This window comes from Haemorhous mexicanus, chromosome 5 (assembly GCF_027477595.1).
Source record: "Haemorhous mexicanus isolate bHaeMex1 chromosome 5, bHaeMex1.pri, whole genome shotgun sequence".
NCBI lineage: Eukaryota > Metazoa > Chordata > Aves > Passeriformes > Fringillidae > Haemorhous > Haemorhous mexicanus.
The window spans coordinates 32,804,899-32,831,126 of record NC_082345.1 but is presented as its reverse complement, the minus strand read 5'-3'; positions in this window follow the sequence as shown (position 1 = coordinate 32,831,126).

The following is a 26,228-nucleotide window of genomic DNA, read 5'->3' as shown; positions in this document are numbered from 1 at the left end:
AGGCAGACATTCCTTTTAATCTACTGTGGTGAACAACCCATGCACTCAGTTTTGGCTCCACTGACATTTTTTTCTGAAGGGCTGTTTTCCATAAATCTCCCAAACTCTTGTTTTTACTAGTGGCATTGTTCCAAGTGCAGGCATAAAACAACCTTGTTGCTGTTATTCATTATACTATATTTATTTACTTTTACCATCCAACCAGCTTTGTTTTCTTTCATAAACTTTGTATAAAAATATCCTGTAAACACATTCTTATTAAGGACTAACTTGATTTTTAGGAATGCAAGTCATAAATGTTAAACATTAAAAAAAATAGTTTTGCTAGTATAAAATAACTGCATATTTTAATCCAATGAATAATATGCAAATGTAATTAAAATATGTAGTATCTTCCTCATGTTGGGAATGACTTAGAAGTGAAAAGACCTGGGTGTCCTGGTGGACAACAAGCTGTCCATGAGCCAGCAGCGCCCTTGTGGCCAAGAAAGCCAGTGGTAACAAGGGGTGCATTAGGAAGAGCATTCCAGCAGGTCAAGGGGAGTGGTTCTGCCCCTCTGCAGTGGAGATGCACATCTGGAGAGCTGTGTCCAGTTCTGGGCTCCTCAGGACAAGAGAAAAACATGGAGGTCCTGGAGAGGGTCCAGCAGAGGGTCCAAAGGGACTGGAGCTTCTCTCTTACAAGGCAAGACTGAAGGAGCTGAGTCGGATCAGCCTCGAGAAGAGATGACTGGGAGGGGAACTCTTCAGCGTCTGTGTGTCTGAGGGGAGAGTGCCCACAGGATGTTTCCAGCCCCTGCTCAGTGGGGCCAAGCAAAAGGACAAGAGGCAATGGGCAGAAACTGATTCACAGGAAGTTCCACATGAACATGAGGGAGAACTTCTTCACTGTGCAGATGGCTGAGCACTGGAACAGGCTGCCCAGAGGGGTTGTGGAGTCCTTCTCCCTCACTGGAGCTATTTAAGAACTGTCTGAACACAATCTTGTGCCATGTGCTCTAGGGTGACACTGCTTGAGGGAGGTTGGACCAGATGACCACCTGTGGTCCCTTCCAACCTTATCTTTTCTGGGATTCTGTGATTTGCCAACAGTCAATAACTGTTCAAAAGGTTAATTCATACCAAATGTCAGTTGATTCCAACAACCTGAACTTTAACAAAGGATGGCATCCATGTGTTTTTATACATTTTCCATTCCTTAGCAGAGCCACTTGCCATGACAAAATTGCTGAAATATGTCTGAGCTAATTCACAAGAGACAGCTGCTTACAAGGGTTATAAGGGGATGTGCTAGTTCAAAGAAACACTTTATTAGACATAGAGCTATTGCTTTAAAAAGTGGAAGAACCCACAACACACAAGAAAATAGTGGACAGTTGCAATTGATAGAAGCTACCCCCCAAAAGTGGTCTTTCTCATACAGAAACATTAACATTTACACACATGGAGACTTAAAAGATGTCTATCAAAGTTTTTCTTGAAGTGGGCTGAGGTAAAACAAGATTTCATATATTGTATATGAGTATAATCAGAACAGCAGTAGAGATATTTTTTTTCCAGGTAAAATATGCAAAAAATAATAAGAAGAAACACCACAAGACTGCATATTAAATGCTGACAGAATTTCACTGAAGTGCCTTTCACTTTTAATGCTTATCATTATGCTGGTTTGTAAATAGCAGTAGTTAGACTCAAAGGTAGCCCCCTTGTACCTGTACTAGAGGCAGGTGCACTTACTGCATGTCTTAAAAATACGGTAGGAGTATTTCCAACCTAGTCCATGAGAGGTAATGAAAAGTTCCAGGGCATTTGGAAAAACATTCCTAATTTCTTCCATGTACAGTAATTTCTGTAATATTACTTTTTGTTATCAGAAGAAACATAGTGCTAAGGAACACATCCAAGTAATAAATACACACCCAATTTATAACCCCAGAAAGAGCAATATTCACTGGCTCCATGCAGGATATCTCAAACAAACATTTGAATTGTTTGGTAGAGTGGTTTGTTTTTGTTGGGAATTTTTTTTTCCTCTTCAACTTTTCCCCTTAACAATGGACCTTTCTCTTCAATGCCTTCTTACTGAGCTCCCTCCTAGTTCTGTCACATGAGAATACCTTGGTCAAATTCAAGATGCCAGGTCCCCTGGAGAGTTACTCCTGAATGGGGAGTAAAACTCATCTCTTGAAGTCAGGCAGAAAAACATATATCCCAGTGTCCCTCAGACCCATTTGTTTTTAATCTAGTGTGACTTAATAGTGAATTCTACCATTGCAATTCTCTCCATGTTTTACAGGTAGGGAAAGAATGGGAATAAGATTCTTCTGGAAAGCTTCTTCTGAGCCAGGGGGATCAGGTTAGAGAGCAGCACAGAACATTACTGCATCGCTCACATTGTGCATCCCATGGCCAGGACCAGCCCAAGTTCATGTGGGGGCTGGAGGGAGACTGTCAGCTGAAAAGATTCAGAGCCTCCTCTAGTACAATTTCCCAAGGGCTCCCAAGTTCAGTAGAGCTCTTTATTAGGGTCCTCCTCCCTGTTTGCTCCTCCTAAGCTGGCAAAGCACCCTTGCCAGACAAGCTGCTTCTGGTTGGAGCACCGACCCCAGGAAGGGTTGGAGTAGGTTGTGCGAGGCTCTGGGCCATGCCAGCAGCAGCAGGGACCAGGGTGACCCATTGTTCAGCAGGGTCCAGCCTGGGGACCAGTAGAGCATCCCCAGCTGGTGGCTGCAGCCCACAGCAGGCTCTGCTTCCTGTGCTGTGGGCCTGTTTGGTCACTGCTTTCTTCCCCCTTCGTTCTGTTAATTTAATACAGAGGATGACATTTTGGCTGAAAACTAATAGTTTTTAACATTGGTTTCAATGTGGCAAGACTTTCATCCAAACCCTTCATGCCTCACTGAGGACATTAACACAAAGAACACTGTTTTGGAAAGAGAAAGGCATCGAGTTTGCCAGCAAATTTGTTTATTGTGTTTGGGGCTTCACGATGTAGCGTCCCACCCACCCCACTCCTTTTTTAAATGTTACTTTGGCTTTTGAAAGTCTTTTAACCTAAAATGTAATGATTAAAAGTTTGTATGCCATTTCCAAAGCTGACTTTCATTCCTTAGGGAGTATTAATTCTGGTTTGATTTGTTTTTCATCTTCGTTGTGCAACAAAACACAATTTTGTTTTTAAAAGGAGGATCAAACTGATAGGGGAATATGCATACAAGTGTTGGCAGGCATTTCATGAGGAGAGCTGCAGCCCATGAACTTGGACTTCAAACAAAAAATGTGCAGAGCTCACATGAACTTGAATTTGCCCTTTATTTGTGATACCCATAAACATTTATGATGCTTTGTTTTTAATCCCAGTAAGCCTATGTTGTTACTTTGGGTCTTTAATAGTGTCTATTTATATTGTGAAATCACGACAACTGTGTTGTCTTCCCGTAAAGCCAAAGGTCAAGGGTCTGCTACAGCAAGTACTAACACATAGGAAAATCTTCACTCATATGAATAATCAAATTGATTTTAACAGGAACGCGTTTGTAGGGTCAGGCTCCCAATATTTTGACATACTTCTTGAAATGTTCTGTAGATAGGAGTCATTGACTTTCATATGGTGAAAAAATGCTCTAAACACACAAATAACTCCCCTCCAAAAGATAGGGATATGTTTGGTTTATCAAGTTTTAACAGTTACAGTTTTACTTGCTAGCTTTCTATTCCTGAATACAAGTAGCGTTGGAGGAGAGCTTAGAAGGGACAAAATAGAATTAGTGTCAATGATCCCTGTAAGTTAATGTATTTAACATTCCTCTCCCTTCCCAAGTGAACCTGTGCATAATCACAAGTTTGGAGATCTCAGTGTAATTTTTTGCCTTACTTTTCTGGTAAAGAATGGTGGAACTAATTACCATTACAACAGTGATGTACTGCAGTTAGTAATTTATGTTGTGTACAGATCATTGCTATGATAAAATAGACAAATGTGCATAGGAGAACACTCTTTTTAATCATAAGAACTATAAAAACATCATGCTTTATACAATAAATATTATTCTATTTTTAAGACTATACCTAGCTGTAGTGCCTCTGTAATGCATGTGCTGTAAAAGTAAATAAGAGACACACAAAATTCCAAATATAACCTGTAGTTATCCAGGATAGGCAGCTTGCCTTGTAAAGAGAATATCCTAGCTGTCTCTCGGGATGCTAGAGAGATCCTTGGAAAGTTTTTATGAATAAGTAAATAATTTTTCCAGTTGTTTGCACAGATTCCAACTGTGTTAGAATGCAATTCCTGCAAAATTTTGTCTCAGAAAATCATGTCAGGAACAGATCGGCTTTCTGTTTTTTATTGGAATATATTCAAAGGTTTTCCATTTGTGTGCTCAACCTTGATATCAAAATACATATACTATACCAGTGATTTCTATTGTTAAATGAGGGAGAAGCTTTACATATGTTTATTCTTCCCATAAAGGTGGAAAGATTTTGGATAAGCTTGAGTGTAGATGAAAATCTATGAGCATCAATATATTTTGAATTTTTAAACATAAATGAGCTCTTTTCTTCATATCACCTTAAGTAATAATGCCACAAAACTAGCAAAGGATCTCCAGTGTCGGTACCATAACCTCCCTGATAGTAAAAGGAACAATTCTTCCATGTGCATGGTCTGTCCAATGATATGCAATGTCATTTAAGACATTCCATCATTCCCTGCTTGAGCACCCTGCTCTAATCTCATGAGGTACCCAGGAAAGAAACAATGATAGCTAAGGCATTAAAATGTAATCAAGATATGCAAATTCATATCTGAATGTGATTTGCTTGGAAAGAGAAATTAATCTAGGCATGGTCAAATAAACAGTGTGTAATATGGATAATTAATCACCAAATTAGCAGCTGTAGTCCCATGAGAAGATTATGGAAATTAAAAAGGCCCCCATCTACAGTCACAATTAGAGTACTTCATACCAAACTCTAAACAAAACAAAGCCCCTGGGAGCACCACAAAACAAGCAAATCAGACTTAGTGGGTCCTCTTCCAAATTTCACAGAGAGGTTTTCTAAGTGCTATATTTTCCCTGGTTTACAGAAACTGAATCATTTTCCCACTGACATATCAGGCTCATTGAATAACCTGCAGCCTTGGAGCACAACTAGTGTTGCTTTACACAAGATTGGACTTCCATTCATACAGTCCAAAGAGGTGGGGACTAGAGGCTAAATCCTCATCCTAGAGGCCCAGTCCATGTAAAACAGGGATGAGCACTGCACAGGTATGTTAGGTGTCTTCTGAACATGTAGAAGTTTTCTCCAGCAACTTCAGTTGCTGCTTTGCACTTGTGTTTCAATAACAGATCAGTCAAATCTCTTTTGGTTTTATCTCTCTCAACATAGTATTTTTTTCCATATTTGTACTGTGTTCTGAAATTATTTGTTCTACCCCCTCTGAAAACCTAATCCACACATTTGCTTTTCACTGGTTAATCCAAGACAGTGGCACCAAGGAGGCTTCATACAGACTAGGCTGGGGTATGGGACTACCTGGCCCATGGCAGCACATGGTCTCACCTGAGGCTGTATATTGCACTAAAGCCATGGCCCAACCTAGAATACATAAAATATTATCCATCTAGGAAGCCTGAGTGAACAGAGCTATTCAACACTTCAAGCACAGCTTCCTAAAGACACCTGAGTAGCTCAGATAAATTCATGTTAACACTGTCTCAACTCCAAGTGAAATATGTTGACTTTTCTGAATACAAGCTTTAGAAATTTTTAATGAAAAATTGTAATATACTCACTCTTGTCTTCATTTATGGTGAAGCAATTGTTCAAATAAGAAACTTGGCAAAGGTCCTGACTTCCATCTCCTGATGAACTCCATGTCACTAGTTCCAAGGGAACAGCCTGTTTGGGGAGGAATTTTGTACAATGCAGGCAAGAAATTATTCTGTGTGTCCTGAGCCAAGGAAAGCAGACCTCACTTCAAGTCGCTGGGTTCCTCTCAGCATAAGCATTTAGATGTGGAAGATACCTTTGAAAACACAGCGTTGGGATTATCTACCTTAAGGGAATCTTGTGCAAATCTGTCACTAAGAGTGAGCAGAAGTCAACTTTGTAAGAAAGAGGACTTTGCTTCTCTTCCTAAATGCCTTTCTCAGTCTTCTGGTGCTCTGGAGCATGACTGGCTTCTAGATGCTCTCTGTCTGTTCAGAATAAATTTCACTCCTTTTATTTAATTTAAAGTTTTAATTCCATCTGGTAAATTATGCGTTTGATAAGCATAATGCCTTATTTAAAGAACTAAATAATGATCCTGTTTAAAGGCTCTTAAAGCTGCAGAGTAACAATTGCTTTTCACATAGAATAGCCTATCCTTCTCCCAGGCAATTTGCTGGCACACTGCATACAATAGTTTGATGTTGTCTTATCAGTGCAATGAAGTACATGCTTCTTGCAAACTACGGCATCGGCTTTCTCACTAAGGTGGATTTCGTCTTTGAACCTGAGCAAATGTGAGTCAGGAATGTCAAAGGGGACATTCAGCTGCACTAGAAGAACAGGATCACAGAAATTATCTGTAAATTTTGGTCTTCACTGATGTTTAGCCCCAACCAAGAGGTCATTTTCTTAACAGTCCACGTGACGTGAGTTAAGCCCACATCAAAGTTTCCAACATTGCCTCGTGTGTTTTGAAAGTGCAACACCAAAGTATACTCAAGGTTTCCCCATGCTGTGTCAAGCAAAGTATTCTGGAAAATGAGGGGTGTGCTGTTTGTGTCTTGTATGCTGTGGAGAAATTGTAGAAAATGAGAATGCAGGGAAAATGAAGTGTTGGACTGCAGCTGGCAAATTTCTTGTGCTTTCCTGAGCTTAAAGCTGTGATGTGTTTTTAGATGCTAAACAAGATGTAAGACAAGCAGAGAAGAAATGAAGCCATCACTTCCATCCCTGGAAGTTCATTGGGCTGAACTGTGTCTGGGGAATAAAGTACAGGTGGCTGATGACTATGGGCTTGAGGACTATTAAAAAAGGTCTTAAAAGGTCACAATCAACTGTGAATCAGACCATAGGGGTATGGCAAGGTTTAGCAGCTCCATTTGGGAGCAGCTACACTGAAATGGCAAAAGCTATTTGCTCAGTCAGGTTATCGCATTTTGTGCGTAAGGTACAATGCAAATTCATTTCCCCTGAGATGGAAAATTCAGGCACTGCTGAAGCTGCAGGTTTATGAGGCAATGGAAACCATTCTCAACTAAACTGTAACACAATTACCGGCCTGTACCAGTCCCACTGAGTTTCCTTGTACCTGGATGATCTATTGTGCACACAGTTGCATGCTGTCCAAGGCTGGCTTTTGAAACCAGTAATTTCAGAGAGGGAGTGCCAGGAAGTCCTGACAGAAGCACTCCCTCAGCCATCCATCTAATATGACAGCCCTGGGACAGTCAATCAAGCAATGCCCTTTCTTCAGTGTTCCTGCAACTGTTACATGCAAACAATGACACTCTTAACTATAAAAGTACAACATAACTATATGATGGGCCAAATCCTGTCCCATGTTTTGCCTGGTTTAAATTTGGAGGATCCCTTGTTGTAAGTAAGCCACTGAGAAAGGGAACCACTAATGTTTTGGTCATACAAAATCCAGGAACTGATAAAACTGAATAGAAATTCAGTTTCAGTCATTCACCTTTTATATAACTCTTTTTTATAGTTCAGTGAAATGTAACTCCAAATGAAATAAGAAACCTGCAATAAAGACACAAGGGAACAAGCAAAGTAGATTAACTGGTAGGACAATAATATTGACAGCATTTTCTGAAATTATTACTAGGGAGATAATGCCATCCAGCACATCTGAGCAGTGTTTTGAGGGAAAATTACTCTCTCCAAGGAGACATTTTAATTAAGATAGAATTGTTAGATTGCAATGAAATTCTTGGATTGACAGTCTTTTTTATAGTATTGTTTTCTTACTCACAGTGTATACAAGTTTTGAAAAGTCAACCAGTATTTACTTATGTGAAGAATCAACTACTTTGTCAGAAGTGCAGAGGTAGGAGTTAACTAGTTTGTATTTTGTGTATCATGAACACCAGCAGGAATGGCAAAACACCAAGAGGAGCACCTTTCCAAGCAGTGTGATTACTGAGCTTTGTTACTAATACACATCAACCATTTTCATTCTTCCAGTGCTCACATTTTACAGTAATGAAGCATCAATGCTTATAGGAAAAGATTGGACCTGATGTTGTATCTAGAAAGTAATTTAATGGGAAATTGGATAGTGACAGAGTGATGATGATTTATTTTTAATAGCAGATGCCTCATTAGTTATGATTTATTTAGATGACCTTCCCAGTCCTATGGTACTTTCTCCTCCACTATTTACCTCCTCTCTGCACCTCAACCCCTCCGAAATCTTGCACATTCCAAAAAGAAGAGAAGTAAATCCTGCTGATCAGATACTTGATCCTGTGGCTATACTTCTGTTGGTTAGGTCCATTAATTTCCATGGTCCTACTCATGTATGGAACAAGCATGAAAGAGACCCCAGATCATTAGTGCAAATCACTAGGTAACCCTCATAGGATGTTATTATCAAGTAACCTGAGGAAAAAAAAGAAATTTTGTTATTTTTTATTCTTTTCGATTGTTTTTTCACTTGACTTACTTGGATTTTCAGATCACTTTTGAAAGTTACAGTTTTTGTAACCTTTAATGCATTGAATAATCTCCCTGGCCCTCACAGAAATTAAGAATGTCATGCTTGAGTCATTATTTAAAATGCATAGGTTTTAATATCATTGGATTTCTTCTGAAGAAGAAAACAGTTAATGATTGGGTGCTTTAAGTGAGCATCTAAACAAGCAGCCCAGACTAATACCTGGCCTCAATTAAGCAAGAGGAAGAAAAACAAAAACAACAACAAAAATCTATCATCTTTTCTTCATGAGCAGGGCTAGCAGGCTCACAGTTGTGCAGAGGCAGAAAGGTTCAGCTTCACCCAGGTTCCAGCTCATTCCATAGATATGAATCCCAGCCCCTGAAAATAAGAGAAGTACCAACTTCCACTGCCAAACCTCATGGAGTTCTTCACTTTTCAAAATAAGTCTAACTTTCTTTGTGTCTTTCACTATTTTTCCCCATCTACTGCTCTACTCTGCTAAGGGAGTTATAGTGAATTGAGGTCAGCAGTGCCCTGGCAGCCAGGAGGCACCAGACAACCTGGGGTGTGCTGGGGGAATCAGGCACAGCATCACCAGCCAGGCAAGGGAGGGGATTGTCCCCTCTGCTCTGCACTGGGGTGGCCTCACCTCGAGTGCTGGGGGCAGTTTTGGGTGCCTCGATATAAAACAGACATTAAATCATTAGAGAGTGCCCAAAGGAGGGCAACAAAGGTGGTGAAGGGCCTTGAGGGGAAGCCATGTGAGATGTGGCTGAGGTCACTTGGTCTGCTCAGCCTGGAGAAGAGGAGGCTGAGGGGACACCTCACTGCAGTCTGCAGCTTCCTCACAAGGGGAAGAGGAGGGACAGACCCTGCTCTGCTGGAAAAAGTTCTTCACCTAGAGGGCGGTTGAGCACTGGCACAGGCTCCCCAGGGAAGTGGTCACAGCCTCAAGCCTGACAGAGCTTAAGAAGCATTTGGACAATGCTCTTGGGCACAGGGTGTGACTCTGGGATGGCTCTGTGCAGGGCCAGGAGCTAGATTTTGATGGTCTTCATCAGTCCCTACTGACTTGGCATATTTTGTGATTCTGTGATTAGAAAATTCAATAGACATGACGCTTTCTCAAGTCAGTTCTTGCAGATTAAATTTACACAGCTGGAGCAGGAAGCCAGGGCCTTTTTGTTCATTCTTGCCCTTACACACAAACTCGCAGAGCTGGGCTCTCTGTCACACTCACAGTTTCAGTAGATATGATCTCTCCCTGCATATCCTAGTGCTCTAAGCAGGAGAAAATGTTAGGATAACAGAGAACCAAATTCAGCTTTTCCTCTACCATGGTAAATGTTTGAGTCACTACAAGGATCAGCGCGCTCCAGTGCTGTTAGGCAAATGGCAAGTACATTTTAAATGGTGGCCTTAGGAAGGGGTCTCAGAGCAATCTTAGATTCCAGAACAGGACTCTGTCTTTGGATTTGGACTTAGGTAGTGTACAAAATGCTGACTGCTATCCAACGTTTTGACTGAGTGTGAAAACTTGCTTGTCTTTCATTGAAATGTTTTCCTTTGAAAGTTCAGTTTTCAGTGTTTGGCTTAGCAGGCAGCTTGTCAGATCTTGCCAAAGCAGCCTTTCCAAGAATCTGAAAAAAAACCCCCACCTGTATAAAAGTGATTACTTGATAATATTTATGTCCTCAAAGCCCTACAGAGAAGGAATTTTTTAATTTAAGGTGTCTGAGAACACAGACTTACCTCTTTTAAGAGTAGTTGTGTCTATATTTGTTTGCCAAAATCTGAGTTTCAGATCCCTTTTTCTCTTTTTTCCTGTGGAACCATTGATGATAGCATCTCTTACTTTCCCTGGGGTACTGGTTCAACAGGTTTCACTGTTTATCAGCAGTCCTTTCTCTCTGATCACCCCAGGCTGCCGACTTCGCAGCTCAGGACTCCCCTTTGTCCCCGGAGAAACACCCATTAACAGCAAAATGGGAGTGCACCTCCCAGGCAGGAGCAGCATTCAAAGCAGAGCTGCATGGATTTTCTGCAGGAACAGCAGTCTTTCCCATCCCTGACCCCCTCAGATAGTCTACCCCAAGGTCTCTTGCTGCGAAAAAAGTGCCACAGCACTCACAGAAGAGAAGGGCTTTGCAGAAATAATTCCTGTCTTTCATGAATAAAGCTAGCCGACTTATTCTGGGTGCTGCAAAAGAGGCCCACTGGTTTCTCCCTATGGATCACTCTGTCCTTTATTCCTCAGCTGCAGCTTATTAAATCTTAGTGCACAACAATAGTTCCAGAGCTCCAATCCTTGCAGTTTTTCTGTTGCAATAGAAACATAGAAATGTTTAATATAGTATTGCTGTTTTGATCAAGGCATTGATCAATGTTTTGATCAATGCATATAGGAAAATGGCTATTCCAGTGTGCATTTTCTCCAAGGACTTTATGTTAAAACAAAACATGAACTATCCTCTGATAATTTTATAAGAAATAGATGTAAATTTTCAAATATTGAAAATAATCATGCAATTCGTTATCAGTATAGAAAACAGGAAAGCATAATATATTTATGAAACACAGGAAAAGGAAATGTTTAATAGCAGTGGTTCTAGCTTCAAAAATCCATCAGCATAATATAAAACCAGCCATGCCAGGTTTGAAAGCCAAATTGATTTGCTGAGCATGCTGAACATTAACTATTAACATAATTTTTTTTCCTACCTAGAGCCACTTTTCTTGCAAATGGCAAAACTATTAGTTAGCAGCCAAACTATGTTTTTCACTTAATTTCAATGTTGAAGAATGTAGACATGGCAAAATTTGGGTTATCATTTAATGAGAGGAAAACAAAAATTCAAGGCTCTCAAGTAATTTTTTCTTTCTGTGAACTCCATAAACTTTTCTAATTTGAATAATTATAATCTTCACAGGGCTGACAAGGTTCACATAGGTAAATCACTGTGTTATCTGCTGCATCTGCGATCAGCCTTAAAGGCACAGAACTGAACAAAACCTTTCTATCCATTCTCCCTTTCTGTAAATCATTGATTTGTGTAGTTCTGTGCAAAGATATTATTGAAGAAAATAGTTGTGATTGGAAATAACCAGAGATGCCACAATGAGTTAAAATTTCACACCCAGAAGATTCAGTAAGAGCTCTATTTGGCAATTTCCTCCTACTTGATCTTTATATTAAAAGCCAGGGCAATTTTTGAACATGTCTTTATTAATTCATCTGCCTCTCACAGCATGGCTCTGGGGATATAATTGTCTATCTTACAAAGTTATCAAGCAGTCTTTTCAGCTGTATATATTAGAAAGCTCAATTTATTATATCAAAATATGCTATCTGTCCATCCTCTAAAGACCCTTGAAGAGAACATAGGACTAGGCAGCCCAAAGGAAGACTTCAGGAGGAGTTTTTGATGGTCAAGAGACAAAAACAGCCTCAGACTTTCTGGAGGTCAAACTGATTTTATGATTATTTTAATCATTTCCCTAAAAGTAGTAGATAAAAAACATTATCTTAGTTTAGGTCTTTTTGAGATTAATAATAGAAAAAATATATGGGTAGGAACCTGAGGAATCTGTGCTATGCACAAGGAACATCACATTGAGTGGAAGAATGCATCTGCAAAGCCCAGAGCAGAAATGATGATGTTTGAGTGCCTGCTTTCTCAAAACAAGTTAACAAGCTATTGGAACAGCTCTAAAACTTCATGGAAACATGAAGTGGGAGGATTCCCAGTGATTTTCAGAAGGCTGTGTCTTTCACTTCTATATGTGCATATGCATGTTTCATTCCAGCAAAGCAAATCCACAGACACCAGCAGCTGCCTCAGAAGGCCCTGCTGACTTCCTGCTGTTTAGCAGAGGGGGTCCAGCAGCAATTTTGACACCCCCTGAATCCTCAGAAAGGGATCTCAGTTCTACTCCAGCTACACACTACACTGAGCAATGGGTGATGGCACGGGACTGTCTCCTTGCCTCTTCCTAAAGGAATTGAAATTGTTGTGACAGGGCTTCCCAGACCCAAGATGGCCAGAAATGTGGAATTATGAATATTACCAGATCTGCTGGGGTTCTATAATGTTTGTCCAATTGTCTTTTGCCAATTCTTATGTATTTTGTTAGATCCTGCAGAAAAAACAATTGGGTCTAGGAGGCTCAGTAGGGAAAGGGAAAAATTTTACCTACAAATCCTTTTCCTGAAACTTTTCATGTCAAGTTATTTGTTGGAAGAAAGGTTTGACACTGAGCAAGCTGTGGCAAGAAATCCACTGTTTCTGAGACTTCTATAGCATATGGAGGAAGCCAGAAGTACCTACAGAGAGGATCTGGTCCCTTAGGGAGGGTACATAACACAAAGCAAGCAAAACAGATATATTTCAGGCTGGACAGTTCATTCTCCTCAGGTGCTAGCATATATCAGCCAACATTCTTCCAGTTTGGAGAAATATTTGAGGATGGGGTAGTTGTTTTAATTTTAAACCTTATCCAAAGCCTTACAGGTGCTTTCCAGATCTGAATGGGTAATGGTAATGTAAGCCTTATACCCACTTTAAAATATCTAGATCCAAGCATAGGGCAGGATTTTATTTCTAGGTCCAGATGTTAATTTCTTTGTGTCTAAATCGTGTGGGTTCTTCTCAGGTAGCAATAATTTTCTCAGGAAATATGATACCTCAGATCAACCAGTCAGGAGGTGGGTTTTCTGTATGGTTTAATTAAAATGAGTCTGTCAAAAACACCAAAAGTATTTTCAGCATGCTAGGAAGGATTAACTGTTCTTTAGTAGAAAAAACAAATGTACTAGGCAGGAATGACAGAATAAAAAAGAAGGAATGACAATCAATTGTCTCTCTGCCCAACATCAGCTTTCTGTCAAGCCAACAATTTTTCTGTAGCTTCCTGCACGGCAAAAGCCACTACTTTTCTCATTCAAATTCCAAAAGAAATCTTATTTTTACTTTTCTGGGAGGCTTGGCAAGGTGTATCTTCTTTTGTCTGTCTCGCACTGTACTACAAACAATTCCTCCAACCTTGGCACCCTCAGGTGCTGATTGCCCTGCTTTTTGGCAGCTATTTGTGAACTGGGGCACAGGATAAAGTAAATGGGAGGTCATCTCTTGTCACTGCATACTGTCTACTTCAGCACATACTAAGGAAACCAATATGAGGGATATCCTGAAGACAAATTTATTGAAACGATTTTTAGTTCTTTTTTTCTTGAGTGCGAAACAATGAAAATTAAGAGGACAATGTTTTGCTTATTATTTATATTATTTCTCTTTATCATTTATATTATGATACTTGAATACCAGGAATAGGAAGTGTCATTGACCACTTGATCCATTATTATTCCTTTGTTTATCATGTGCTCGAAGTACACAATACTTGTTTTGGCTGTCATTTTGTCTCACTGGGTAGTGACACCCATATTCATGGCCACGATTGTATCTTCCCAATCTTCTTGACAATGTATGAACATTGAAGCATTAAATGTCCCTTCCCAGTGCATGTTTCTTTGATAGTAAGATGCAGCAATTCAGCATTTGCTGATTAGAGTCATAAGAAGGAATACTGGAGGTCGTCTGGTCCAGTCCCTCACCTGGAGAAGGGCCTTGCCATTAGACTATATCTCTCAGGGTCTTGTCCTTTTAATTTAAAACTATTGGATCACCGTAAGATTTTCCATTTTGCTTTATTTCCCCATCAGATTGAAAAGATTGTAGAAAAAGTCTCTGGAAACTTATTTAGAGGTGCATTGAAGAACACAAATGGGATGGTCTTGCACTTGTTAGAGGACATTAATGTGTTTCCATATTCCCTTCCTCACACAGTTCAGTCAAGCCTTCACTCACTATCCCCTTCACTGTCATCAGCATCTGGGACAAGAGCAGGTATGGACATGGAACACGGAAAATCAGTTTACAATTATTATGGTTTTGTCTTCAAAATCCTCTTCTGTTCTTGCAGTCTTTCTGATTTGTCACATGGGCAGGTTTAAGTGGAAATGTAGTCATTGTAGATTTTCTTTCAGACAGGCTTACCAACTATTTATTCTGTCTTTCTATGGATGGCATTTTCATTTAAGGCTTTTTTCCAAGGCTAACTTTCCTGCTGAAGTCCCCTGTGTTTACATCAGCTGTTCCCATTCAAGATTGGCAAGGATCTGATTCACTGTTTCTTATTATTTAAGACAACTGTTTCTTTTTTAATTTTCTGCTATGCCAGAGTTAGTAGGAATACATGAGGGGTGTGTCTTGCAACAATCACCATAAACACACACCATAAACATATATCCCCAGAGTGACCTTTGCATCCTGATTTTTTGTTTCTATTTTCTTTTTATAACTTTTTATAGAATCGGAGATCTCCAAAATCCAGATCAGGTTATGCAAATATTAAGAACATAATGGACATAAAACTGATGTAATTTAGCACTTTCCAATTTCAAAGCACTGACAAATTCTAAAATCTCTGCTTTTGGCACATCAAACATCAGGAATGCTGGGAAAGAGTTGTACCACTTGAGTGGTAGCAGATGGTGATGTTAAGCTTGCAGATCATACTGAGCTAGCAGTGAGCCTGGTGCCAGAAACATAGGGAAAGCAATACAGATCCAGCAGAGACAGTTCTGTTATCAGCTCGGCAGGTGAGTCATTGTATGACTGAGAGCAACCCAAAGGATGATTGCACTTATTCACATCCCAGTTCTTCTGAAACAAGCAAAAAAAAACAACCCTTAGGAATGAGCATAATTTATAGTAAACCATTGAAACCAATTGCATTATTTGTATGTTAATTTTTTAACTATCAGCATATTCATTTTCTTGATCAAAACTATGTGTTTCCATTTTTGGAAGTGGCAGCTAATTGTGATATTGGATGTGATGCTGGATGCTTTTAGAGCATGAATCTCTAGTTAGACTATGATTCATACAGCTGAGTCCCAATTTCCATCTCTTCCTCATATATGTGAGGATATTTGCTTTAGCCTTTGATTACTTCAACTTTCCATCTAATATATCCAGTCACCAACCTAGACTTATCAACTTCCTTTAAAACTATCAAATAAAGCAGCCTCAGAGTTGTAAGAGTTTTCAGGCAGATGCAAGACATTCCATTACAATCAGCAGGACTTCCATTGGAAAAGTTCAAGGGTAGGGGTTTATCCCAGGCAAAAAATATTCTTGCCAGAGACTTTATTATGGCTAATTTATTGATACTTCTATTGTTCTACAGTGATTTTGCTAGTAACTAAACAGATATATCAAGGGCTTGTCTTTTTTGCTAAAATGAAATTCTGAACTGGGGTACCAGAAATATTGTGAGTTCTCTGTGTGAACTAGAGATTAAAGGATTCTCAAAATCCAGTTTTAAGAACACGTATCTTTTAGAATGATTTTTGCAATTCAGAGAAATGTATCCTCTAGAAAACATATTGCAAGTCTGTAATTATGGAAGCACCCATGGGACTCTTTACCTTGGTATTCTCAAGGATGAGCACATGACAGTTGTATACCATAAAAAGATACAAATGAATTCAAAGCCACACTGAAGCTTATAGATTGGTCTGTGGCATCTTCTAGAACTATCATTTGCTCACATTTGTGGGCATTTCCAAAGATAGCACCAGGGATTAAGACAGGAGAGTTCCAAGGCAGAAAGACATTTTTGGTAGGATAATTTTTGATAGGGTAATTTACTCAATGAGAAGGGTTAGGAACAGGTATTAGTAACTTGAACATGTTGGCAGCTCAGAGTACCAGAAGAACATGAAGATGCTCCAAAAAACCTAAGGTTCAAACCAAAAACCAAGGAAAAATCAATACATTTTTTCCTGTGTTACTCAGAACTGCTTTAGTTTTAAAGGTCACAGTCCACCAACACTCATATGACCATTCTGCTCACTTAACTGAAAGTCGTAGTAAAGTAACTGAAGAGAAAGTGTTGGGAAAAGGTAGGCAGGCATTTGAACCCTACCTGCATCTTCAGAGCACAAGGGTTTGGTCTTTCAGCCCTGCATTTCAGCACTCATATTTGTGTACATCCATATGGAAATCATCCTCTGCACCAACATGAGTCAGGCACACTCAGGCTTAACTGACACTGCTGCAATTCCATCACAGGTGCTCCAGTTTCTTGTGTCTATGATACAAGGCAGTCTCCCTTCATTGCAGGTGTAGGAAGGAAAATATAAACTATGTACAGGTAACCTCCTTGAATTTACTGATGCATTAAGTTTTCTTGAAGTGTAACCATTATTGATGGCATACATACAGAAAGGTGTTTCTAAATAACATTATTCTAGATAGTATCTGATTTTTTGCACACTGAAAAACAGGAATATTGCAGAAATCCCAATAAAATACTCTGTACAACTGCTGAACATGGTATTGAATCACAAAAATATCCCAGAAGGAAAAACCAAAAAAACTTCACCAATTGATGTTTAGATTTGCTCTTGCATCAAAACTATTTCTTGACTTGGACCCTAGAAGATATTACAATAGCCTCCATTTGAAACTGTTTCAGACTTTTAAAAGCATTCACTGCAGAAAGGGTGCAGAAAGTGTGCAGAACAAAGGTGAGAGGTTAAAGGGCATGATAATTTATTGCAGAGATAATACCACTGTGGTTTGAAACCGAGAGATAATTTTGTATCAATTTCCTTTTATGCTGAAACCTTAGAATTCAATCAATTTCTGCATGTAATTTCTGTGCCCTTCCTTACTGGGTGAAAATTGTAATGTCTATTTCCAGGACTATTTTAATATTGTCCCAGGTAGTAAAGCAATATCATTGTAGAAAGCAAACCATTTAAATAATGGAAGCATAGAGTCAGGATTCAATTCTCAAACCTTTAAAAACATAAGTACACAAACAATCAGAGCTCTGCTCTTACAGTCATGATGTGACCTGTAAAAAAATTGGCACAGTTTATTGTAGCAAAGTTATCAGTGACCACAAACAGAAGCAATTTGCTCTAACTTCTGCAAATATTCTGTAAATATTAACCATTTTAAGACATGTGAAAGGAAAAAAATATATTTCATTAAAATATAATAAAAAAGCAAATGTCTTCATCTCATTAATATAAGCTGAACCAACAGTGCAAACAAAATTGGAATTGACTGAACAGTTGGAATATCATTATATTGGTACTGCAAAGCATTTATTTAGCAGAACCACAGGCTTCAGTTTAAGACAGTAAAACAAAAGGAAGGTTGTTACCAATACTTCCATAAAAAGTCAGGCAATATGAATTTCGGTTTTTTGGCAGGTGAATGGAAAGAAGAGAAGCATGCTGAACATATTAGAAGGTATAATTACCTGTAAGAGCAGAAATAGGAAAAATCTTGTGCCTATTTTCCTGGAAAAAAAAGAAGCTGGTTGGTTTAAACAGCCTTGTATGTTCTGCAACCCTATAACAAAGAACTTTTTTTTTTTTTTTCCCTGGAGATTTTATCTAAAATAGTTTATTTTCTGCCAACCTGGTGTCTTATAAGATATTTATACTCATTGTATTTACTGTTTTTTCTCCATTGCCTTTGAATTTCATCTATATGAGCTCTTAAAAATAATACTAGGGTGTTGAAATTCTATTCTTGGAATCTCCTGAAGTTAATTTCATCAGGATATTCAGTCTGAAAAATATAAATGTCCTAAAAATATATCTTTCATAAATTTGGCCTGAATGAGGCTTCTTTTTGAGATTTGGAATGAAATAGAACATTCCATAAAATATTTGTATTTAAACCTGCATATGGTTCTCAGCTTGAGTCTCTGGCAACCACAAATTTCTCTTCTACAAGCTCCCCAATAGTTACTGGTTTACTTGTTTGTATTAAAGTTATCACTGTTGGTCATATGCTTCAGCATGGGATTCTGATTCAAATACCAAACCCTCTGTTTTTCTCACTATATTAATTTCATTGATGGTCACAGAGAAACCTTATTAAAATGTTTTACTGAAATGCTTCATTACGAAGACTGAGAGTGACATTAAATACCTCACCCTTCCCTGGACCATAAGTTGTTTGTACTCTCTCCTCTTCCAGTGTTGGGACTACATTTTCTGTTATCATTTCTTTAAATCTGCAATTAAGACAAATAAACAAAATTAAAATGAACATATTTTACACATACATTTAAAAGAAGTACTTGCCTTAGACAAATATACATAGAATATTAACTTCAGTATTTTCAAAAGTTTCCTGAAAATCCTGGGCTTAGAGTTTGAAAAAAAAAGTGTAAGTCAGATTCAATTAGCAATGAAAATATTGGAAAAGTTAATAAAAGAATAACTGTGCTGTCAGAGAATCTTCTTGTTACATGTTATTGCCAAATCTAAAATTCACAACTTGGAATTAAATTCAATATTCAGTCTCAAGTACAAATGAATTCCCCAGTAAAATATTAATCCCTGGTGAGTAGAGTGCTACAAACAGAAGAGAAATCTGGGAAAAATAAAGCAAATAACAACTGACATAATAGCCATATGTAGGTCAGGTACTGGAAATGCAGAGATTTTATATTACATTTGGTATTTTCTAATAACTCCTCAGATATGAAATTCATCTAAATTCTTTATACAAAATAATTAATTATGCTTAAAATAGAAGGACGTATATGTGGGAGAAGTCTTCTAAAGATAGAACTAGTAATATTTCAGCACATTTATTTATCAGAAATGTTATTTGTGTTTTTTGGGGGTGTTAGTTGTTAAAAATATTCATTAATTAAAGAAGGTTCTTTTTCTGCAAACCATCTGGCTGCTCTTTTCCAGTCTGCCAATGAAGTCATGCTACAGAAATGGTGATATGACAGTTATTTCTTTGCCAACAGATGATGCCCTTAAAATTAGATATTATGGCTTCACTGAAAAGTTCAGTCAGTAAGAAAGAGATTAATTCTAGGATTTTGGGTGTTTTCCCCACATTTTTTCTGCTTATTTCTTTAAAAGCAAGCAAAGTATTATTTTTTTTCCATATATATCCACAAATGTTTTGCATTTTATGTACGTGGAAGTCCCCCTAAAACTGTGACCACTGTAATGAAACTTTGAAAGGAAAGTAATCTGATCTGCAAAGAGCTGATGTATCTGCATTGCATCCATGTGTACTTACATGGGTTTTATAATACCTGTTACCCTGCTCTGCTGTTAATGCAAACTGTTAAGCTTTAGTGGCACAGGGACACTTTATAAACAAGAAAATTAGGAGGTGATGCCAAAACCTTATCTGATTTATGTGTCAAAACTTGGGGTAGAACCACTGGCTCTAGCCCTATTTCAGCAGTGAAGCTGTGAGGGATTTGGGGTCTGCTCTGCTGCCTGTACAAACCATGTCACAAGTAAAGATAAATAATAAAGCTGATGGCTTTAGAAGTGCAGGCAAGGCAGCCTGCATGGAGGAGCTGCCATTCAAGGGTAGCTTTTAGTGCTCAAAATGTGTTTGGTAAGAGGAGCATCCAGAAGCCAGCTTGCAAACCATGAGGAGAGATGTCTGTTGAGCAGCTGTCTTTGCTCCTTTCCATATACTTTGCAAAAATTAGGTCCCCTGAGATGTTTCAAGATAATATTTTGTTTATTTTAAAGAGTTTACTGTGAAGTCTGTTACACACTCTATTTCATCTGACAGCATGAAGATGAATTTTAATGATGCATCTAAGGCTTGTTTTGTTGAACTTCATGACCATGGCATACATCAGATGAATGTGTGGGTCTGCCTCCTCTTCTTGTTCACAGGTCATTTCTACTGATGGTAGGAAACAGGCAGCAAAGGTCAGCTGCAGGAAAGAGTTCAGGGTTTGAAATATTGATGATGTTTAGCTCCTTAAATTATAAAGCAGGCACGCTTATATCTCAGTGCTTTTTATTTTTATTATTTTTGTGTTTGTCTTTTTATTGTAGAAGTTTTTTTCACCCAAGTGCTTTTTTGATTGACGTAAGAAGCATCATCTTTCCTGAGCAGGCTAACTGTTTTTTTACTGCTGAGTAACTCACATAAAATTTAATTAAGCCTTTGACCTGATGTCCCAGCTGCTTCTTGGCACAGGAGGAGTCTAGGCCACTTTGTTTCCTAGGAAACCAAAAAGAAGATCCCTGTTACCATTCCAAAGAATTTAAATTTCCTTGATTTTTCACAGCAAAATATCTTTCTCTGGCAGCCATATTATTTTCTGTTGGTTATGTCTTGGGAGGTTATAATTAGTGCTCAAAGACAGGGATTTGCACTTCTAAGTCTTATTTAACATCCAAAGAAATGGTGCATGATTTTCCTGGTTATATGGATACTTGGCATGTTTTTCTTTACAATATGCCTTTTCCCATTGAAACCTTTTTGGTATTTTACTGAATGAGTCAAAGATAAAGTTGAGTCAGTAGACATCATTAAAAATTCATATTGAAATCATCCAAATGCTTCAAAACCCGGGTAATTTATCTTCTGAGGTCAAATTTTTCTGTGCTGTGTCTCTGTGAACCTCTGAGAAGGTTACTCTGATGTCTCTCATGCTTTAGGTGAATGTTAAAGCAACTCAGCAGATTAATAACAAAAGGAGATGGCAGGGGTTTTTCTGTGAGCTTGCTGGATCAAAACCACAGCTGTAGCAGGCAGCACTGCTCAAGTCCTTACGTACCTTCAGTTGACATTAGCTGAATTTAGCTTTCTAGTGACAAAATAACAGAGGGAATTTTTCCTGAGTATCATCAATAGGATAATTTATACTTTTTATATGATCAGAATAAAATTAATGCAATTAGAGTAGACTCTATTTTGGATTTCTTTTTGATCACAGTGAGCTGGTTAGAGACTAAAAAAAAAGAAAAAAAAAGAAAAACAGCTCAAATTTTTCCCCTAGTGTGTGTTCAACTTGTCATGCCATGCAGCTTTAAATAAATATTATTCATCAAATGAATCTTCTTGTACAGCCATATGTCCCTTATTTAGATTAATATCCATCATAAATCTATATGCACATAGTCAGAGGAAAAAGCTCTACTACATGGAGAAGCTCTACTACATTTCACTCATGCTAGTGAAATGAATTTTAAAACCATTGCTTTTTAATGAGTTTCAATTGTGACAACAATCAGAATTCTTAACATCAGTAAATACTGTTCATATGGACTTTGATCTCTTCCAAAAAATCACATTCCTTTGATTAAAGGAGGTAAGAGAAGGCTTTATGTCTGACTGTGTTGAAATAATTGGCCAAACCTTTACTGGCTCAAACAGGACAGGATCTCATGTTTAAATGTCAGGAAAAAAAGAACAAGTCCTCTTGAAGAACTGATCCATTAACTTCACAGTTATAGGGGTATACCTTTCCTATTGCAATTCTAACAGAATAGCATTCAGTTAAAAGCTGGTGTTGTGACAAGGGACTATCATTATTTGCTCTGTTTAACTCTGTGTATAATAGGCCAACTCTTTTATTTAACAGAGTTAAATTATTTTAAATTTATTTAACAGGTCAGGTGATGACATGTATGATATCTTTTTACTTGTAGAAAGTCTTTAATCTCTTTTAGACAGATGTATAACAAGGAAGACTTCTGATTTTTTACACACACTAGAAAAAAGCAGCTTCTCAATAACCTTGAAGTTGTGGATGGCCCATCCCTGAAAGTGCTCAAGGCCAGGTTGGGTGGGGATTTGAGCAGCCTGGTCTGGTGGGAGGTGCCCTGCCCCCAACAGAGGGTTTGGAACAAGATGACCTCTAAGGATACTTCTAACCAAACCATTCTCTGATTGGTTAATTGATTGATTGATTGTTCTCTTCCATGATTAATGACTTCAGTTGGTTGACAATGGTTCTGAGTGGAGACTTGCCTCAATGTTTTGAATTTGCAGTGGTACTTGAAAGAGAGTTGGTAGGAAGGGAATCCTTGTGTTGCTATTTTTCTTGAGAGCTGATTTATCTTTCATGTTACTGTACTCATGGTCTTAGGCAATTGGCAGATGTTTTTGTACATCAGTGAAAAGACCATAATGAATGGGACTAGTGCTGGCATCTGAATTTATGGTTTGTGTTCTCAGACATTTTCTTTCCTCTGTGAAAGTGTCTCCCTGTTCCCTCCACTGCTGCAAACTGTGTTTGCTCCTAAAATAACTTTAAAATAACCAGTATTATTGTAGTTTTCATCTCCTGCTATAAATACATCATTCTGGGAAATATACTCATGTACCAATGCCATGAAAGCTAGGATCTTACAAAATCTCAGCTTATTTTTCCTTGTATGGTTTAAAATACTCTCAGCATATTCTGTTTAAGGATAATGTAATTTGAGGGGAAAAAAAGATTTCACAAATGTATTCCTTAGCCAGTATCTATATTAGCTTTTCTTTGCTAATTACATGTAAAATCTGCAGATGCTGTGATTTTTAATCTTGCAATATTCTTAGTAACTATGTATTTCTTCCCCTCCACCCTGAGCACCCAACTGATGTTATATATTCTAAAGCTACATAGCCCACTATTTATATTTTGTGCTTTTGGAGATAAGTGGGGGTGGGATGTTTTGTCTTGGTGCTGAGCCTTGCAGCCCCAAACAGTTACTCAAGGTTTGTCTGCTTCTGCTGATGTCTAACCTCAAGTTGAAGCTGAAATGTGAAGCAAGATTTAAAAGCTTCATCATCTTCTTCTATCCCCCAAACACACAAACATCTTCAGTGCAGTTATTAAAAAACCCAGACCTTCATCTACTGTTAAAGCATCATTTTCTGCCCATGTCAGCAATAAGAGAAGTGTGGAAAGAAGAGTGAGAGGCTGTTTCTCAAAACTGGCCTATAGATTTGCAAAACAGTTTCATGAAAATATTCTTAATATTTCCCATTATGTATGATGAATATTTATGAAAACCTTTCCAAGCTTCTTTTTCTTCAGAAATGCACATATTGAGTAAACATTGGTTTCATTTTTTAAAAGTTATTATTACAGAAGCATGTTGAAAAAGAATCCTGCAGCTGTTACCTTTTATGAAAAATGTATAGCAATAGTTGGTGATATATTATCTCACAAAATGCTTACATTTTTAGACACTTGTAATTTTTTCATTAAAATGAATAAGCCAGATATTTAGAGGGTTGAGGGTTTTTTTTTTTTTTTATTATTTCTTTCTGTTTATTTTTTCCCTTCCAATTGCACTAACAGCTTCCAAGTTTTGGGTTGCCAGGAAAGTAGATTTTGAATTTCGGTAAGAAATGAAACAATAGTAAACATAGATTGGAATCAGTATGATGTTGTTCAATGTAAAAAGTGACTAAAAATGCCTCCCAAATCACTGATGCTCTGTGGGTCTGTTTTCCTTAAATTAATTTCAGCTTTTTGAAGATGGTAAATTTAAATTGCATGTCATATTGCTAGTGACTCCCTCATCTAATTCACATCACCATTTCCAAAGCAACCTGATGATGCATGTTGTGGATGAATTCACATTTCAGGGCCACATTTCATATCCTTTTCATTTCATTTTATTATTCCTATCCTTTTTACAACAAAGGAATCATTAATATTTCAATGCTACTAAATCTAGAAAAAGGAGACAGTTTAATTTCAACTTCTGTGAGGAGTCTTGGTTTTAGGTACTACTTCAGAGCCAATGACTGAGCACATTTCATCTTCCATACAAATTGAAGCCAGTGAAATCAGATACCTAGCATTTGTAAAAACAGTTAAATGCAGTAAGTGTGGTATATAAAAGTATAATAACTATTGCCCTGTCATTTCCCTAGTTCTATATTTGTGTGAAGATTGTGGCAGACGGGAGGATGGAAAGCCAGAGCTCAGAAACAATAACTGTAAAGAAGAAAAGAAACAGCACAGTCACTGTCTGCTCTCAGAGAGATGAAGAAAGTTAAGAATCCATTCTCTCTTAGGCAATGCAGTTCCAGAGGTGAAGGGTTGCAAAACTCTCAGATCTGTTTTGAATCCTCCTCCGCTCTCAGGAGGCTTATACAGAAACACAACCCCAGTGTTTCACATTTATTTAGTTAAGCGTCTCTTCTTGTCAGAGATGAACTTGAGATGAAATCCTGGCCTGAGTGAAGCCAGTGAAATATTTCCTGGCAGCTCTATGGAACAGAATGACACTGTACATGCAGCACGCCCTCTCTGTTGCTTTCCTCCCTATATCTTCAGCACTATCAAAATGTAAATATTTTCCTCTCTTTAATGGCTGTAACTTCCTGGTAGAAGTTGTATAACAGTGTTTGCGCAAAGCCATTCCCTAACAAAATGCAACTCACAGTTTGTGAGACCAAGGTCTCAGAGCTATCTGTCAGCAGATGTGAAGATATATTGTTACTATAAAAAAGCCTTATTTGAATGACAGAAAAAACCTTTTATGGTGGTCTGTCTAACCTGTTGAGCTGCTGTGTTTAAATTTGCACAAAAGCAGTTTAAATTTGTGAAGGATTTGGATCAGAACTGTCCTGAAATCTAAGGCCTCCATGTATGACTGGTAGAAAAGAAGGGGAAGAGGACGTGCTAATGATGGTTGGAAGAGCATACTGGACTATTGGAGGTGTGAGATACCACATTTCCCTAAACCTCACCTTCTGCTGGGATTGGGAATAGAAGAATACATATCTCTTGGGAATATATATCTAACTGCCCTTTTTCTCAGGCAGAGCAACCTGCTTTCTGCAGCTGCCCCACTAATAACTGCAGCCTGCTCAAACCAAGAAGCCTTTTCCCTCGGATGAGAACCTATTTGCACTGAATAAAACACTGCTTGTTAGAGGCTGAGGTTAAAAGCAGCAAGTCTGAATCACCTGACCTGTCTCCATCTTCCTGATATCTGGGTCAGGGTTTTCCTAGCTGCCAAATAATTTGAGGGTTTTGTTTAGGTTTTTTGGTTTTGTTTTATTTTTTTTTCCCTTTTCATGGTTATATTTTGCTTTAAACATGGGAGTAATGCTCAGATAAAATTTCTTGTCCACTCCAGGGGTTCATTATGCATATGCTGGTCCTCATGTAACTTCTAAAGTCTTACACATACATTCTAGTAGAAATTAGGCTGTGATTCTTATATCAGTCAAAACATTAGTAAAGAATTAAAGTTTTCAGTTCCCAGGGAGGATCACAGAATAACATTAGGCCGCTCACGGCCTGTCAATATCTGATATGCTGAGGATTAGGGAAAACTCAAAATTAAGGTTTTTTTCAGATAAGGCAGTCTACTTTGTGAAACAGTAGCTTCTTTATTTCTATGAAAAAAATGAATTTAATGCATTGCTTTAATCATAGACTGATGAAGGGCTGGTGTACAAAGCCCTCAAAAATTCATCAGAATGAGAGCAAAATGTGATATTTCTTATCCAGTCAGCTGAACAGCAGCCAGACAGAGTTTAAAATCAACACATGGCAACTGCTTCACTCCTGTGTCATCTTCGGCCTTATTTTACTTTGTCTTTCTGTTTTGGTTAGCTAGCCTGTAGGAACATAATCTCTTTAAATCTAGAAAAGGCAACCCTGCAATAATCTGCCATAACCCCATGAATTTACCCCTTTTTTTCCTTAATATAACACTGAAAAATTT